Source organism: Biomphalaria glabrata, chromosome 6 (assembly GCF_947242115.1).
Source record: "Biomphalaria glabrata chromosome 6, xgBioGlab47.1, whole genome shotgun sequence".
Taxonomy (NCBI): domain Eukaryota; kingdom Metazoa; phylum Mollusca; class Gastropoda; family Planorbidae; genus Biomphalaria; species Biomphalaria glabrata.
In genome coordinates this window covers 7,490,854-7,509,583 of record NC_074716.1, presented here as the reverse complement: position 1 = coordinate 7,509,583, position 18,730 = coordinate 7,490,854, and the positions used below count along the sequence as shown (strand labels likewise).

The 18,730-nt window shown below is 37.7% G+C and overlaps 1 protein-coding gene across 3 annotated transcripts in view; it reads left to right on the top strand.

Annotated features, from left to right (window-relative positions):
• Window positions 1-344: 344 nt before the first annotated feature.
• LOC106070548 (organic cation transporter protein-like) overlaps window positions 345-18,730 on the top strand; it is a 39,682-nt gene continuing 21,296 nt past the window's right edge. The window contains exon 1 of one of the 3 annotated variants that reach the window (XM_056033458.1): window positions 345-619. The gene's annotated coding sequence lies outside the window, so the exon portion shown is untranslated. Of the gene's footprint in view, window positions 620-7,079; window positions 7,333-11,146; window positions 11,301-18,730 lie in introns of those variants that run through there. The other 2 variants (XM_056033459.1, XM_056033460.1) reach the window with 2 other exon arrangements.

Below are 18,730 nucleotides of genomic sequence, written 5' to 3'. Positions count from 1 at the left end.
CACAAACTCTCTTTGTAATCTTGTTTCTTTTTATACTGAGGTTAAAGCTCTAATGAGTTCAATGTCAATGTCAGTGACCTAATGAAAGGGAGATAACACAAGAAAAGGAAAGATAACTGTAAAAATTGTTAGGTCAACTCGATACATCGTAAGGACAATTTTGAGTACCTGGGTGGATAGTTGGATTGGGGGAGACGACAGTGTGATAAATACGGGAATATAATTATGAAAAATAGAGATATAATAATTGTAATCAGTCAATGGTATTGCGTGTGTGTGTGTGTGTCTGTCTGTTGTGTCAACTGCATTGGTTGCACATTGGGTATGGTAAGTATGGGAATGAAGTTAAGAGAGAGAGATACTATTAAGTATGCCAAATAAAACTACTTGTGATATACGTAGATATTATGGTCCAAAGATCGCGTGTTCCACGCTCCAGTCCTACTTATAAAGTGCTGATCCAATGATACAGGCTGTACAATAGACCCAGTGACTTCAGTGCAGTTATTGGGACTTACATGATAGGAGTTTAACCAAGAAATACTTTCTTAGGCGTAAATAACACTGGACACATTCATGGATCTTTAGCTCTGCCCATTCAAACTGAACCATAGCAAAGGTAAGTAAGGCTTATTATACAACTTTAGCATTATCCCAAGCGCATGTATATTTCTTAATCAATTAATAACTTTTTTTTAATGGTAGCAAAGTTTTGTTAGAAAATTTGATGTTTAGATTAGGAACATAGACATAGAAATATATAGGTCTGTGATTAGGAATCACTCTTGTTCATGTGAAGTAACGAAACATCATATGCATCATAAAGGCTAGTCTCTGAAAATATTGAACGGTAGCCAATTGAATATCATAAATATTAGTTAGGCCAATATTACAATTTGCATCCTCGGAAAACATAAAGAAACTAGAACAAATAAAAAAAAATAGAGCAGAGATTTATAATAAACGAATATTCTAATTTGATTAGAATAACACCATTAGTAAAATCACTAAACTTAGAGACACTTCAGGGCAGAAGAATAAAAAGTAGGGTAGCTATAATACATACAACACTAAACCATAACTTACAAACAGAAAAACAAAACCTTATAAAATATTCAGAAAGACACAAGGGTAAAGGCACATTTCTTATTCCATACGCTAGAACAAATTCGCACAAGTGCTCCTTCTTACCTAGTGCCATTGGTGAATGGAATGGGTTGCCTGAATCAGCCAGGAAAACCAACGACTTGGCAGAGTTTAAGTAATTGGTTAACATGCATGACTAGATTGACACATGCGTAGGACCTAATTATCTTCTTTTTTGAAGTAACGTCTGTAATGTATAAGATTATAATATTATAATACAGATTTAAAAGCGCGTCTTTCCTTGCTGTTATCTGTATGGTCTGTTCAGCGCCCTCTACATTTAAACATTTTTGGTGACTTCGGGAATATATGTGGAAGAGATTTCTTAGTGGCAAACTGTTTCATAACTAAGCTGCTGCAGAATCGACAAATCAAAGAAAACACAATTTTTAAAGCGTTTTGAATCATAAATTCCCTTGATTTTAATTACATTAGCAGGAAAAGGTCAATTGGAAATGTATTAAGTTTATAACGAAGATCTATGAGGAACTTCTTCCCTAAGGCTCATCTATTAGGTTACACATTAAATAAGAGCTTGAAGATGAGAGCAACACTTAGCGATAATCTTCAAATTTTTTTACCCAGCCACATTTATCTTATCTTATTAATTGCAGACGTTCTTTCAATAAGATCATTGCGTACGACGTGTCGATCTTGTAATTTACTACTTTGTTTAAATAATGATTGAACTAATCACGTGACAAACTTCACATAGCCTTCGTGTAGTTTCCTAATCTCTTAACAGCTATTTTCATTGCTGACAGGCTAGACTCTACTGCAGTACTTTCAACTCGTGAAGTACATACTCTCTAACCAGCCATTCTGAGAAAGGTCTCTTTAACTGCTATGACAAGGGAAAAGAAAGAAATTATGGTTTAAAAGAGAAACTTGACTTCTAAGGGCATACGACCTTGAACATGACATACAAATAAATAAAAAAGTTTAAAAACAGCTATTAAGTATATATCTTTATCAGTTGCGATAAATTATTGATCAGTTCGATAGTCTCTAGGTCATAGGTCACTAGGTCTTGTTCCTTCTGTGAATGTGTGATTTATTTCCAATGTATTGTATGGCTGTAATTTGACCTCAGTGAAGTTTAGTGCTCAAATGTATTGTATGGCTGTAACTTGACCCCAGTGAAGTTTAGTGCTCAAGTGTATTGTATGGCTGTAACTTGACCCCAGTGAAGTTTAGTGCTCAAGTGTATTGTATGGCTGTAACTTGACCCCAGTGAAGTTTAGTGCTCAAGTGTATTGTATGGCTGTAACTTGACCTCAGTGAAGTTTAGTGCTCAAGTGTATTGTATGGCTGTAACTTGACCTCAGTGAAGTTTAGTGCTCAAATGTATTGTATGGCTGTAACTTGACCCCAGTGAAGTTTAGTGCTCAAGTGTATTGTATGGCTGTAACTTGACCCCAGTGAAGTTTAGTGCTCAAATGTACTGTATGGCTGTAACTTGACCTCAGTGAAGTTTAGTGCTCAAATGTATTGTATGGCTGTAACTTGACCCCAGTGAAGTTTAGTGCTCAAGTGTATTGTATGGCTGTAACTTGACCCCAGTGAAGTTTAGTGCTCAAATGTACTGTATGGCTGTAACTTGACCTCAGTGAAGTTTAGTGCTCAAAGGTATTGTATGGCTGTAACTTGACCTCAGTGAAGTTTAGTGCTCAAATGTACTGTATGGCTGTAACTTGACCTCAGTGAAGTTTAGTGCTCAAGTGTATTGTATGGCTGTAACTTGACCCCAGTGAAGTTTAGTGCTCAAATGTATTGTATGGCTGTAACTTGACCCCAGTGAAGTTTAGTGATCAAATGTATTGTATGGCTGTAACTTGACCCCAGTGAAGTTTAGTGATCAAATGTATTGTATGGCTGTAACTTGACCCCAGTGAAGTTTAGTGATCAAATGTACTGTATGGCTGTAACTTGACCCCAGTGAAGTTTAGTGCACAAATGTATTGTATGGCTGTAACTTGACCCCAGTGAAGTTTAGTGCTCAAATGTATTGTATGGCTGTAACTTGACCCCAGTGAAGTTTAGTGCTCAAATGTACTGTATGGCTGTAACTTGACCCCAGTGAAGTTTAGTGCACAAATGTATTGTATGTCTGTAACTTGAACCAAGTGATTCTAATTAAGCTAACAAGCAAACATGAGCGTAGTCACGACGGATACGGCAAAATAAAAAAAAAATATTTGGTCTCCTTCAATCGAGAGGCAAAAAGGTATCATCTCATAGACATAATGTGAACGCCTGGTGTATGGTCGGAACGATACTGCCCACACACGCAGCCGATGTATCCAAAGGAGCGGCAAATGTCGATGCGGTTTGAGATTAGCGACATCGCAGGCTTTGCCAGGGTGTGGCACTGTATGCTGCAAACTGCCTAAGGGTCGCCGGCTCCTGATTTTTCCTCAGGGTTGATTACCGAAGCCTTCCCATAATTGGGTATAACTGCTAGGCAGCAGAGGTTTGTTTAAGAGTTTTTCTTCTCTTGTGTGGGTAGCCAGCTAAAACTAAACAAGGCCCTCCTAAAGATCATACTGGTCTAGGTGCCATTACTCGTCCCTGTTGTTAGTAAAAACAGTTCCGCCGGACTGAATATCTGAGCCACAAGTGAAGGCCAATAGTTGGACTGGTTGTCAGAGGCTAATTGAGAAGCATTCCATTTGGAAACATTGTATAAGTAATAGAGCAGTGGTTCTCAACTTTTTTAGCTTCCAGACCCCCTAAAATAATTTCCCAATAGTCGGCGACCCACAACCAAATTTTTTTTTTCGTTCACTGATAAATAACTTTGTGATCATAATAAAATTTAAAAAAAAGTTTATTATTTAGACTTGCATTTATTTACTTTTCTATTGCGTATTCACAATATACATGTTGCACGCCAATGGTAGTACGAAGGTTGACCTGGTTTCTGTGCCACCAAATCAGGAGTTTAGAAGCACAACAAAATATCATCTTCTGGATCAAGTCTGTTTCTGAATTTGGACTTCATAACTAACAAGCTGGAAAACCTTGGTTTGCAAAGATTTGTTCTTGGAAATGAAAGAAGAAGGCGGAACACAAGCTCAAACAGAACGAGATATGAAATAGTTTGAATACCAAGTACCGTTCAAATAGGCTTGTTACAGCACGTTAGAATGGACCCCAAAAAAAAAAAACCAACAACTTCTTATGATGAATAGACAAAGAAATCCAAAGTTGCGGGGGTGTTAAGCGACCCCTGGCAATTTGTCATTCGACCCCCAAGGGGGTCGCGATCCACAGGTTGAGAGCCCTTGTCATATAGCGTGCTTATATCTATTACCACTTCCGGCAATAACAACCTTACACACAAATTAAACAGAAGTGATCAACTCCTAAGGACACTCATACGGTGAGGACATAGTTCTTTAAAATAAAATGTTGGTAGCTATAGAGTTTAAAAAGGCCTTAGATGTTCTTGCCAGATTGATTGAAGAAAACAATACTTGTATAATCCTAACTAGCAACTAAGTCTCAAAGGTCTTTATATCATCTTTTCTGTATTAACGACTATAGAGAATAGTCTTAGATTAAGCTTAGAAGATATCTTTGTCTATCTTTCCCAAAGTACCAGCGTCTAAAGTATGACGCCATTTAACAATAACTACGCAGGGTTCTTGAACCATGTCTGGATGTCAACATGAGGTGACAAAATATAAAGTTACATGTTCATTCTTTTTTTCCCCCTTAAAGTTAATCTAGAAGTTGAAATGTTGATAGGTGGCCTCCCCAAGGTTCTCAAAGCTTGTTTACTGAACCGAAACTAGAATATTTTTGACATGGCAAAGTAGTCAAAACGCTATTAAGAATTAGGCTTGTAGAAAACTGTAGTCCACACATTGATATTTTGGAAGGCAAGCTATCTCTCAAAGAAAAAAGCAAGAGAGTTCCAACGAATAAAATGATGTCATGTTTGTCGAGTTTGAAACATGATGGGAAGCGTGGTCGAGAGGCCAAGTGCGCTTGAACTTGGCTTGGCTTGGCTACCTAGAAGGGGGCTCGAGGTTTACTGAGCGCCTAATGGCAGCACGGAAAACCAACTCCTAGATACCCCTTCCCACCACCGGTCCACAAATGAGATTGGACCAAAAGCATGAAAGTAGCGCTATATAAAAGCTATAATAATAAAGGATACAAACAACGTGTCCTACACTAGCAAATTCTGCTACTGTTTCACTAATATATATATTAAAAAAACGTTATTGTGTTGTAGATTTTCATACATGGCGGAAAAAACTATAAATAGCTCCCTTTTTGGTATTTCCGGTGTGCAAAACAAAGGAATTGTTGGTAAGCTACGATAAGGTTTTTGTGCACTTTTAGCACTGAAGAGTCAACATTTTCTTAACGCTTCCGTTTTTTAGCACATGCTTGACTAGATTGACACGTGAAATGTGTAGGACGTAATTATCTTTTTTTTTTTTTTTTGAAGTAACGTCTGTAATAGGATAAGATAAGAAATAATTTCAATATAGAGGACATTTTAGACTTTCATCATATAACTTAAAACGTATTTAGAAACAAACTAAAGGCAGCACGGAAAAACCTTCTCCCAGATACCCCCTCCCTTCACCGGTCCACGAATGAGATTGGAATAAAGCGCTCTGAGCATGCTATAAGCATGAAAGTAGCGCCCTATAAAAGCTATAATTTATGTATTTACATCTTGAAATGTAGCTAAAATTTTAATGAAAAGTATAAATCCATTCTTTTTTGTTTAGTTGTCAACAGTGACGTTCAATTTAGCGTGTCATTGTTCAGTTTCACTTGGAAATCTCCAATAATAACAATGCTACTTTTCTGGAGATAAATATGTCGCCTTTTGTCTCTGTAGCTAATTAATCTCTAACCTGAAGTATAAGTCATTTCCTGTCTAAACATAACTACCCTTTTGGTTCGAGATTATGTCATACATGTATTTCCTATTCCTACTTGCCTTAGCTGACATAGAAGACGGCACCTGGTTGCTGGTGGCTTCAGAACGAGACAGCTGGAGGTCACTTACAAAAGCCGCGGGATACACACTAAAGACCAAAAGAAAATCTGCTGACGAGGGCAGACGTAGACGGCGAAAAGAAATCTAAAGACAATGGTTATGCATGCGCTACTTTGGGAATATATGTAGGTCACAGCTGGGGCTGCATAGCCGCGAGAAATACTGTATTCCTCATTATTCTTTGGACTCGAAGACAAGCCTTGTTATTATTATTATTCCTACTGGCTATTTACCCTGACAGCATTGATATGATTGTCTTGAAAATCTACCTTTTCTTTTTCATCATCATCATCATCATTCCTTTGGGTTCCTCGTGGAACATAGGGCCTCAGCAAAAATACGCCACTCTCCACGGTCTCTTGCTAGTTTTTTTTTTTTTTATGGCTACCCTGGTTACCAGCTCTTTCCGGTCCTCTAGTATGCTGCGTCGCCATGTTCTTTTTTTGTCTTCCTCTACGTCTTGTTCCCTGGGGGTTCCAGTCTAAGGCCTGTCTAGCTCTGTTGTTGGTATCTTTTCTAAAGGTGTGACCAATCCATCTCCGCTTCCTCTCTAAGATCTGCACTTCTATATTTTTCAGTCCACTCATCTCCCACAGTTTGGTGTTTTCTACTTTGTCGTACCTCTGTATTTTTAGGCATCTCAGGTATCTTTTTTTTTTTTATAAACACAATATGTTTCTTTATGCAACTTCAATTGTGTACCTTAAGATTGAAATGAACTTGAGATTCATACAACGGATTGAAGTCATTTTGACAGAACATTTAAATTTCACTTAGTCAATGTTCCAGCAGCCACGCCAAGACAGAAAAATAAAAAAATAAAACTATTGGCGAAAGTTTTAACGTTCTTGGAGTCCTGACGTAACCGGTTGGGGGGGGGGGGGTAAATAAGATCAACGGTGACTGTGTCCTAGAAGTTGAGTGACCGCTGAGTTGACTGATGTACTTTATTTACTGTTGTTACGCACCGTTGAGTTTAAGACAAACTAGGTCATATATGAAGAGAGAGAGAGAAAAAAAAGTGAATGTCAAGTAAGCAGTGCAATGGTTTACATGGACAATGTGTCAGTCAAAGCTAAACAGCCTGGTCCGTTGGATAAAGTATAGCTGCATGTGTGTAGATAATAAAATATTTCATTGTCCAGTATAAAAAAAAGGTAAGTACTGTCATGCTGTTATATTTCCGTTTTACGATGGGAGCAACTAAGACTAGGTCTTTGAAAAATGTAGGTCACGTCTGCTCGATTAGTTGTTGACAATGGACCTCATTCTCCAATCGTAAACAAACATTTAGCCACGTGATAATATTGATAAAACAATGAAAAAAAAAAACGTATCACATGACAACCTTTATGGATTAAATATTTTGTATAGAAGATATAGAGAATCACGTGGCTAAATGTTGTTTGTTTACGATTGGTGAATGAGTTCCATTGAGCTCCGAAGTAGTTGACAGAATAGACATTTTATTTCCAGAAAGAAAGAAAATCTTTGCATAAAGGTAAAATAAAATAAAAAAAAAAGCTCATCCTTAATCTTCTGAATCGAAGACATTGCCACTATTATTATTATATTTATATATTCAGAGTAGTTTCTTGATAACGTAACTTTCACACCATAACATATTCCACGCGCTCTGGGTCAATCTTTTTTGTTAAGCGGTCTCTTATCTGGCAAAACGTTTACGTAATGCCAAAACATTCAAATGCCAGATCTACATCGAGATTCGATCTTGAGATCTCTTGTGAGGTAGCCTAGCGGTTTAGTCCACGCTGCCACATTCAACTTAGACTTTTGAATAATTTATAGGATAGCTTTAAATTTCACCTTGACCATTAATTCTTAGAGATGCGACAGTGCTACACAGTGGCATAGCTAGAGATTTGCCATTATTTGGGGGCCCGGGGGGCTTAACTTCTTTGGGGGGGACCCTGCATTTTGACATTTGACATCATGACGTGAGATAATGTCGTAATATTTAATATTTGATGTAACAAAAAATTTCGAACACTCGTTTGGGGGCCACCCTCATGTGGGGCCCCGGGGGATTTTCAAATTCTCCCCATCACCCACCCTAGCTACACCACTGGTGCTACATATCCCAACGTGTTAAGGACACTTTCTTTAGACTCGCTACTTTAACATTTTCATAAGTTTGAGTTAATATCCAAATTTCTCAACGACCGTATTCGCTTTCCAAGTAAAATTGTCAGACGGCACTGTGGAATTAGTTCAGCATACGACGTATAATCTAGATCTAGTTTTTCTGATGACCTGGCGTTGATTAATGTCTCATGGGTTCAAGCAACTTGACTGAAGTTAGCGCCTAAAGAAAGGGCTGCTAATCTTTAAGTATGTTATTTGCATCAGTTAATGCGCAGTGAACTCAGTTGACGTCTGCTCATATCGCAGAAACTGACCTGGAGACACAGGCGACATATCTGGGGACAAGATAGAAAATGGCGCACTTTATTTAGCGACTTACTTTTGAAGATGTTTCATTTGTTTTAAGCTTTTGTTTGAAAAACAAGACCAAACAAACTATCAAACAAGCAAATAAAGTAAATAATACTTTAAAAAAAACAAAGCTTATATGAGGGAAAGAACTGTACATTTACAGAAATTCTGTCTCAATATTGAAAGATGTGTTCCCCTTTTTTCTTCATACAAAATTAATAAATTACCATTAATTAATTAATTAATTGGCTAATTTTTTTTATTTATTCCGGTGTTGTTGTTTTTTAGGGACAATGAATAATTTTGCAAAGTTTCAACTTCATCCAAGAACGGAAAATGGGAGAAATAATGTGTAAAAAAATATGTATCAGACAGACAGACAGACAGACAGACAGATGGAGTGAGTTGATTTAGTCTTTGTAAATACTAGAAGACCCATAACACGTTATACATCTTATCTTTGAAGACACTGATTGTTTGTTGTGTTCATCTTCATATAAGATATAGAAACAAAACCCACGTCTATTCATACAATATATAGAAACAATAGGCTTATAAAGCCACGTCTATTCATACAAGATATAGAAACAATAGGCTTATAAAGCCACGTCTATTCATACAAGATATAGAAACAATAGGCTTTATAAACCCACGTCTATTCATACAATATATAGAAACAATAGGCTTTTAAAGCCACGTCTATTCATACAATATATAGAAACAATAGGCTTATAAAGCCACGTCTATTCATACAATATATAGAAACAATAGGCTTATAAAGCCACGTCTATTCATACAAGATATAGAAACAATAGGCTTATAAAGCCACGTCTATTCATACAATATATAGAAACAATAGGCTTTATAAAGCCACGTCTATTCATACAAGATATAGAAACAATAGGCTTATAAAGCCACGTCTATTCATACAATATATAGAAACAATAGGCTTATAAAGCCACGTCTATTCATACAATATATAGAAACAATAGGCTTATAAACCATTGAACCCACGTCTATTCATACAAGATATAGAAACAATAGGCTTTATAAAGCCACGTCTATTCATACAATATATAGAAACAATAGGCTTTATAAAGCCACGTCTATTCATACAATATATAGAAACAATAGGCTTTATAAACCATTGAACCCACGTCTATTCATACAAGATATAGAAACAATAGGTTTATAAACCATTAAACCCGTCTATACAAGATATAGAAACAATAGGTTTATAAACCATTAAACCCACGTCTATTCATACAAGATATAGAAACAATAGGTTTATAAACCATTAAACCCACGTCTATGTCTATTCTAAGAGTATCTAAATCATGAGGAATGGTCGTTTCATTTGTGAAATAGTGTTTGCATTTTCATCACATCTCGACCTGTGATCACGTCTGGGGCACACGCCACCAACCAGCTTCTTCAGGCGTTCTCTGTTCTGGGCGAGTCTCTCCAACTGCCTCCACGTCTTGGCCGTCTGCTTATCCGTCTGCTTTTAAATCCCGACGCTATGTATTCATTGACTGTCCTTGCTTCCTCTTTCCTTGGGAAGGGGGGGGGGGCGGGGACGTTTTCCAAGCTAGGGCTTGCCTTGTTATGTTGGATGCAACGGTATGTGACCTACCCATCTCGAGCGTCACTGAATGGTATCTACTTCAATGGGCAGCTTCTTTGTTCTTGATCACAGTTCTTCATTTGGCGAGGCAGGTATCGATGAATACCTGGATTTATTTATTTTATGGCTGTGATGGTTGCTCTCTAGTTCTTTGCTTCATAAAAGCTTGCGCCCTGAACAATATTTTATAAAGATACTTCTTCGTGGCCGATGACATTCAAGAAACAAATAAAGTTTCGTCTGTTCGAGACCAATCCTTATAGAAGGCCTAAACACTGACCTGCAACGTCATAACCTATGGGCGGTTTAGACCAATAGCTCGTTGCCACGTTTTAGGTCTCTATTACGCATTCTTTGAGGGAGCAGTTGAGAGAATCTTCATGTCCCTTGTGTTGACCAACGCACAGTTCCTCCAAGCTTATGATTGTAATGACAAGAGAGACAAGTAGTGCGATTGTTCTTTTAGTCTTAAATACGTTCCACAACTTAGTCTCTCTCCGCGTTCGTCTGCGGTAGATTTATTATAAGACACGCAAGGGTGTTACGTACATCGATTAACTGTTTTATTGTCTAAGTCTGAAGTGCTTTTGTCTGTGTCTGTGTGTGTGTGTGCGTGCGTGCGTGTGCGTGCGTGTGTGTGCCTGTGTGTGTGTTTGTGTTTGTGTGCCTGTGTGTGTGTTTGTGTGCCTGTGTGTGTGTGTGTGTTTGTGTGCCTGTGTGTGTGTTTGTGTGCCTGTGTGTGTGTGTGTTTGTGTGCCTGTGTGTGTGTATAATGTATAAATATGTGTGCGTGTGTATGTGTGTACAAGCATTTAAGAGAGAACACAAAACTAAGTCAAGTGAATATAAAAATCAAACCTTGAGGGATTGTTGTTTTATACTAGAAATAACCTTTCCAAATAAGTTATAGTAAAATATTAAGCGTGAAATAGGAAACGCTGCTAAGAGTTTAAACTGTATTGATTGTAAAGGGACGCTACTCAAGAAGAAAACATACAATAAATTTCGAGGAATATTTCATTGCTTTGCCCGGATTTTAAGGTATGCAAAGTGTTTGATTCTACGGGGGCCTGCAGGCTGAATAGGAAAAAGAGAAATAACTATGTCCCCGGAAGTGATATCCCTTTAAAAAATGTACACCTCAGTTTGTCTAAGCTTTCTTTGGTACTGGTTTGTTGTAGCAAATCAAAATAATATTAAACAAAGCTGAATAATTCAAAGCAATGCTTTCAAATGTTAAAAATGGTTAAATAATATTTGAAATGCTAAAAAGGGTTAAATAAGGCTAAATAATGCTTTACAATGCTGAAAATGTCTAAATAGTGTTAAATAATTATTCAAAATGATATAAAGGGATAAATAATGCTAGCAAAAAAGGGTCAAATAATGACATACACTAGAAACAAACTATACAATACAACATAAATGATTCTCTAGTATCTTTGGCTCTATAGACCTTCCTTCCCCTACCCTCTTTATTTCTTTTTTCTTTTAAGATAAAAAAAATGGTCGTGGGTAATTTAAATAAAATATTTATTACTGTAGAATGAAGCGAAAACAAATGCAGACCAGTCCTATTAATCAGGGCTTCTATTTTCAAATAGAAGGGCTATGTTAACAAACAAAACAAATGTACTTATTGAAGTAGTGATAAGGACAATGTCACTGAATGATGTCCGTTGTAAATCTATTTAATGTACACATAACTCTGTAAGCTTATCAAGATTTATCAGTTTGATTTGTCAATCGTTCGAACATTCTAGTCGTTCAGGTACATCGAACTTTAGTGATTGATTATGAGTGTAGATCTGTATCTTATCCGGTCAAATTTATCCAAACAAGAATGTTCATATCAAATTTTGGTTTCAATAAACAAACCTTGGTTTTATCAGAGGCAGCTTGTGGGGTCAGAGGAAAACAACAGTAGGAAACTAAAAGTGTAGTCTCTGGGATTTTCAAACTAAGAGATAATTACATTGCTCTGTTCTTTACTTAAACTTTGATTTATAAGATCATTCTTTGCATTTTTAAGCAATAAATAGACTAAAGTAACAGAGGAAAAAAAAGGAGGAAAAGAAGAGAAAGTGATATGAAAAAATGTCATGGCGAAATATTGGAATCTAAAGAAAAAAATTAGAAATTGCGCTAATGAAGATTGGGAGAAATTTTGCAATTGACAAAACAACAACAACAAAAAAAGCAACAATGGCAATCGCCATATATCTAATATATAAAGCAGAAAGTAAGGCGTATCGCCGCGTATGTATGTGCCGCATGGAAATCAAAACTGGTTGACCAATCTTGATAACACTTGGCATAAATGTTCTGTAGATCAAGGAGGAGACCGTAGTGTATGTTTAATGTCTCTACCACAACCTGAGGGCCTTTATTATAAACAAAAAGTACCTAAATGTATCTCTATTAAAAAACAAAACTTTAAAAAACAAATCGGGTGCACCTGTTTTCGCATTATTATATGATATTGATATCGATATAAATATGTCGGTGGACGAGTAAGCCCATTTTTACACTCTACTTATATTTTCTTGGTCAAATAAAAAAAATCTGAAAGGAATATTCTACATGTTTAACATAGATCTAAATTCAAACCAGTAGATCAGTAATAGCCAAACTAAGGCCCGCAGGCCGCAGTTGATATCCAGCTTGTATGTTTCTATTATGATCACTGACCAACTAAAAATGCTACAAGGGAAAGAAGAGCTTAGCGATTCTGCGGTGCTGAAAACCACAAAAAGAGTATTATATGGTTTACTAAACTACTTCGCTTATCTTAGACTTAGACTTAGGTCCTCCCGCGCCGTTCGGCGCATTGGGCGGCAAGCTGTCTCCATAATGATCTGTCACTGGCAATATCTGAAGCCTCCTCCCACCTGGTGTCCACTGTTTTGAGGTCCTCCATGAAGGTGTGTCGCCAGGTAATACGAGGACGTCCCTGTTTGCGCTTTCCTCGTTTTGGCTTCCATGTTATCGCAACTCTTGGTGTGCGTAATTCATTTTGACGTAGAACATGTCCCGCAAACCTCATGCGACGCTCAGTCACAACCTCACTAAGTGTTTGACTCCCAGTTCGGCATAGGATTTCCTTGTTTGAGATCCGGTCTGTGTAACTGACTCCCAAAATCCGTCTCAGCCATCTCTGTTGAGCCACATTTAGTCTTTTCTCAATTTTGACAGATGACTTCCACGTCTCACATGCATATGTAGCAGTTGGAATGACGATTGTGTTGAGAAGGTGTATTTTTGTCTCGAGTCCAATGGCTTGGCTAGTCCAAATAGGCTGCAGCCTTTGGAAAATGCTCCCTGCCTTTCCTATTCGACATGCTACATCATGGTAAGCATCTCCATCATTTGTTATGATGCTGCCAAGGTACGTGAACTTGTTCAGCTCTTCAAGCTTTGACTCGCCAAGTCTGACGGGAACACCCTTTGCCTTATATCCAACTCGCATAATTTTAGTCTTATCCAAGTTTATGCGGAGGCCAATTTTGGGTGCCTCTCTGTCTAGGCTCTCCGTCATTTCTTGAATGTATTTATTTGTAGCCCCGAGTAGTGCAACATCATCAGCAAAGTCCAAGTCCATCAATCGGAGTTGTTCATGCCATGGAATACCAATGGCAGTCTGGTTCATTGCTCTCCTCATTATGTAGTCGATGGCTAGGAGGAAAAGGAAGGGAGATAAGATGCACCCCTGTCTCACACCTGTCTCGATTGTAAAAAACTCTGTTGTTACCTCTTCTGTTTTAATGCAGCAACTAGACTGACTGTAAAGGTGTCGTAGGATCTGGACGAATTTTTCTGGGATACCGTATTCTCTAACTATTTTCCATAGTGATTCTCGGTGGACACTATCAAACGCTTTTTTGAAGTCCACAAAACTGATCGTTAGCCGTTGTTGGTACTCAAGACTTTGTTCTATGATATTTCGTAAAACGAAAATCTGCTCTGTACATGATCTGCCTCTTCGGAAACCTGCTTGTTCTTCGCTTATCAATACTTCCGTATTCTTTACACCGGATTCACCATAAAGCTTGCTATTTATAGAAGTACACCCATGTCTGAAACATTTCAGTATATATGTATAACCTTGGTTAGGCCAATAATAGAATATGCATCCTCTGTTTGGGACCCCTCAACTCAAGAAAACATTAAGAAACTGGAACAGACACAAAATAGAGCAGTGAGATTCATAACAAACGAATATTCACATTTGACTAGAGTAACACCTTTAGTAAAATCACTCAATTTAGAAAGCCTTCAGGACAGAAGGCTCAAAAGTAAAGTAGCAATTATACATAAAACACTGAACCATAATCTTCAAATACAAAAACAAAATTTAATAAAATAATACTCAGAAAGACACAAAGATAAAGACAAATTCCTCATCCCATATGCTAGGACAAATTTGTACAAATACTTCTTCTTCCCTAGTGCTATTAGAGCATGGAATGGGTTGCCTGAGCTAGCTGGAAAACAAATGACTTGGCAGAATTTAAGTCATTGGTTAATATGCATGTCCGAATGCATGACACGTAGGACGTAATCATCTTCTTTTTTGAAGTAACGTCTGTATTATATAAGATAAGATAAGTATAATTAAACTAGGAAGAAGTTACCAACATTGTGGGGAATCTTGCATGGATTCTGCAGCTTTAAAAGATGTTTGAATCTATTTACAAAATCCAACGACCCTTACGGAAAGTATGCTGTTACTCGCTGAACAGCTCTCTAGTCAGATTACTACGACAGGCGCTTGTCTTTATTTCCTGCTGCCCAATCCAATTTAATTTCTGAATAGTCATTGGGCTCCCCCAGTCGTGGATAGACAATGGTTCATTTCGTGGAGTCCCTTTATTTCGTCTGAATGTAGAGCTTTATTCTGGAGAGACATTCCCTTCCACATACAACGCAGGTACATCTGTACGGTGACCAGACACCTCATCATACGAGACATTTCATCATTGCAATAATTCATCATTAGAACAATTCATCATTTAGGGTTAGGGTTAACTTGCTCAGTATGTTAATTACTTAATTACACCTACATGTACTTATGTTTGCAAAATTCACTTTATGCAATGATGAAATGTTAGGGTGATGAAATGTTGCAATGATGAAATGTCACGTATGATGAGATGTCAGGGAACCTAGTGTTGTAAATCTAAGGCAGGGTTACAATGAAAAAGTCATGGAAAAAGAGCTCTTTTATTTCTGCAAGTCGGACTAGAGTTATCCCACGTAACTTTCGCGACGACTGAAAGCGAGGCTCAAATAAAAAAGAGGGGGGGGGGAGCGTATGCTACTCCGCGTGTCGGCTTGTAAGTAAATCAATTTTTTTGTCTTAATATGTTTAAATGTAAAAACAGATCTCAAATAATATTTAATTGCAAACAATTTCCAATATCTAGTTCTTATGTCTTCTTTATTTTCTATCTTTTATAGATCGCTCTTTTATATTAAAACTATTTTTGTTTCGCTAAATACCATTCTGTTGTGTCATCTTTTCAATTTCAACTTTTTCATTGTGCTGGTTGCATTAATTTGCGTGACACCGCAGTGGCATATGTTTTCTGGTCCATTGACCTGTGTGTGCCAGCACGAAGGTTATAGCTGGCAGGGTGCAATAACATGGTCTGACAACACGGGGATTAATGACGTGCGTGCTGTGACCTGTGTGTGACACCACGGATAGTTTGTCCAAGTATTAAGTGAACATATATCCAAACATTGTTTAGAACGGGGGGGGGGGGGCTGAGTGGTTAAGCGCTTGGTTTCCAAAACTTGGGGTCCTGGGTTCAAATCTCGGTGAAGACTGGGATTTTTAAATTTCGGGATTTTTTAGGGCACCCAACTCTAATGGGTACCTGACTTTATTTGGGGAAAGTAAAGCCGGTTGGTCGTTGTGCTGGTCACATGACACCCTGCTGGTTAACCGTTGGCCAAAGAAACAAGTGACCTTAATATCATCAGTCCTATAGATCCTATAGATATAAAGGGGGAGCTTTACTTTTTTTTTTGTTTAGTACAAGTATTAAGTGAACATATCAAAACCTTGTTGACAATACAATGTGCAGTGGAACCCCATTGCACCTTTGAGCACAAAAGTTTCGATCTAGTATCCAGGTGGTGAAATGCTCGGCTTTTTACATTCGGAATTTGTAATATGCCCTTCATGATGCCCTTCACGATGCCCTTGGCACTAGAAACAAATGGACTAAAACTTGTCTGTGCTCAGGTCTGCTAGCTATCACAGTAAGACGAGATGCTTTAAAACTAAACCTAACCTTGACCTTGACCTAATAAACACAATTGGCTCACAAGTGAGTTCAAAGTTGAAAGTCTAATGAACTGTAAGTTTATGATCTTTGCCTTTAAACAAAATATGTATCTAGAACTAAGTTCAAAATTTTCTACACACATTTCTGTCGTATGGTGAAATGGGTTATGTAAAAATCGATTATGCAGTTCTTAGTGACGATATGTACAGTCAGTACTACGGGAAATATTTATTCAAGATTGCTTTAACTCTTTCTCTCCTAACAGACGATACCAACGTTGATTCCACCAGAATGTGGTAAATAATTACGGAGAGAAAGAGTTAAAACGTCGATAAGACTAGTCATCTGCCTTTTATTTCCAGAAGAAGCTAGCAATATAACATAATTTCTTAGTATCATTGAGGAATTTATAACATAGGGCTGATATACGTTTACAACCGCCGGCCCATAAACGTTCTATCAGACATAGCTTTCAAATTTTAGACCAGCTAGACATAGCTTTCAAATTTTAGACCAGCTAGACATAGCTTTCAAACTTTAGACCAGCTACTAGCTTTCAAACTTTGGACCAGCTAGACATAGCTTTCAAACATTAGACCAGCTACTAACACTTTTAAATTCTCGGTGGTCTGGACCATCTCCTTAAACTTTGGTGCTAAGAAAATCAGGTTAAAAATAATGATTAATAATGAGCATTGAAAATTGCAATTAAGTTCCTTTGTATCGTTAGTAACATTAGAAGATTTTTTAACATTAATCTCGACATTTCGAACACCGGAAGGAGTCAAAGCATCTAAATGTGGGACCGTTTGGTCACGTCTTAACCACCTAACGAAAGGGCTGGAGTTTGAATCCCGACTCGAGTTGTTTTTGCTCAGCGCCTTAAGGCAGCACGGAAACTTCCCAGTTACCCCCCCCCCTCTCGAAGCTGATTCACAAAAGAGATAGCACCCCGAGCATGAAGACTTAGATTCGCCCGCGCCATTCGGTGCATTGGGCTGCAAGCTGTCTCCATAAAGTTCTGTCACTGGCATCGTCTCAAGTCTCTTCCCATCTGGTGTCCACTGCTCTGAGGTCTTCATTGAAATTGTGGCACCAAGTTACACGACGACGTCCCTGTTTGCGCTTTCCTCGTATTGGCATCAATTTCATTGAAATTCTCGGATTAAGTGGTCGAGTCCAGCATAGGATTTCCTTGTTTGAGACCCGATCTCTGTAAAGGACTCCTAACATGTTTCTTTGTCATTTTGGCTGAGCCACATTTAGTCTTTTCTCAATGTTTGCAGACGACATCCCTTCCCATCATTCGCTATAATGCTATGCATGTGAACTTGTCCAATTATTCAAGCTCTGACTCGCCAAGTCTGACGGGGGCACCTTTTGCCTTATATTCCACTCACACAATTTTATGTTTATCCAAGTTTATGCGGAAGCAATATTTGGGTGCCTGTATATATAGGCTCTCCGTCCTTTCTTGTATGCATTAACTTCTAGAGCACTATATAAAAGCAATTAAAAAAAATAATATTAAAAGTACAGATTGAGACGTAATGTTACATTATTACTTAGAAAAAAGCCTATCTAGTCAAACTATAGACATTTAAAGCAGACATACTCAGTTGTAAATAGAAGAAAGGGGCCACGCTCTTTTGTTTTATAGCTACTTCCTTTCTGAACAGATGTTTTTATATTCAAGGTTTTCTTAAAAGAAACCTGTTACTTTGAGTTTCTCAAAATCTAATTATTTATTTATTTATTTATGTTTTTGTTTTTCCCGGGCATAATACATAATATGTTGAAAGAGGATTTCTGCTTATCAAAGCACAGTATACACAAATGAGAAATATTCAGCATATATATTGACTTAGTCATAGGCATTTTGTTCACATTGTACAATGTCAAGAATATTTGCGTGCTTTTCCAGAAAGATGTTTGCGCTGATGATGAATTTCATCTGAAAATTATCCTTTATATAGCCAAGTGCTCTATGGGGCGTGATGGCCGAGAAGAAAAGCGCTTGGCTTCCGAACCAAGGGGGTGTCAAGTTCGAGGACCGATGAAGACAAATTTTTAGGACGCCATACACTAATAGGTGCCTGTCATGTGTCAGGGGAGTAAAGGTGTCTGATTGTTGTGCTGGTCACATTACACCCTTAGCCGCCGGCCATAAGGAAA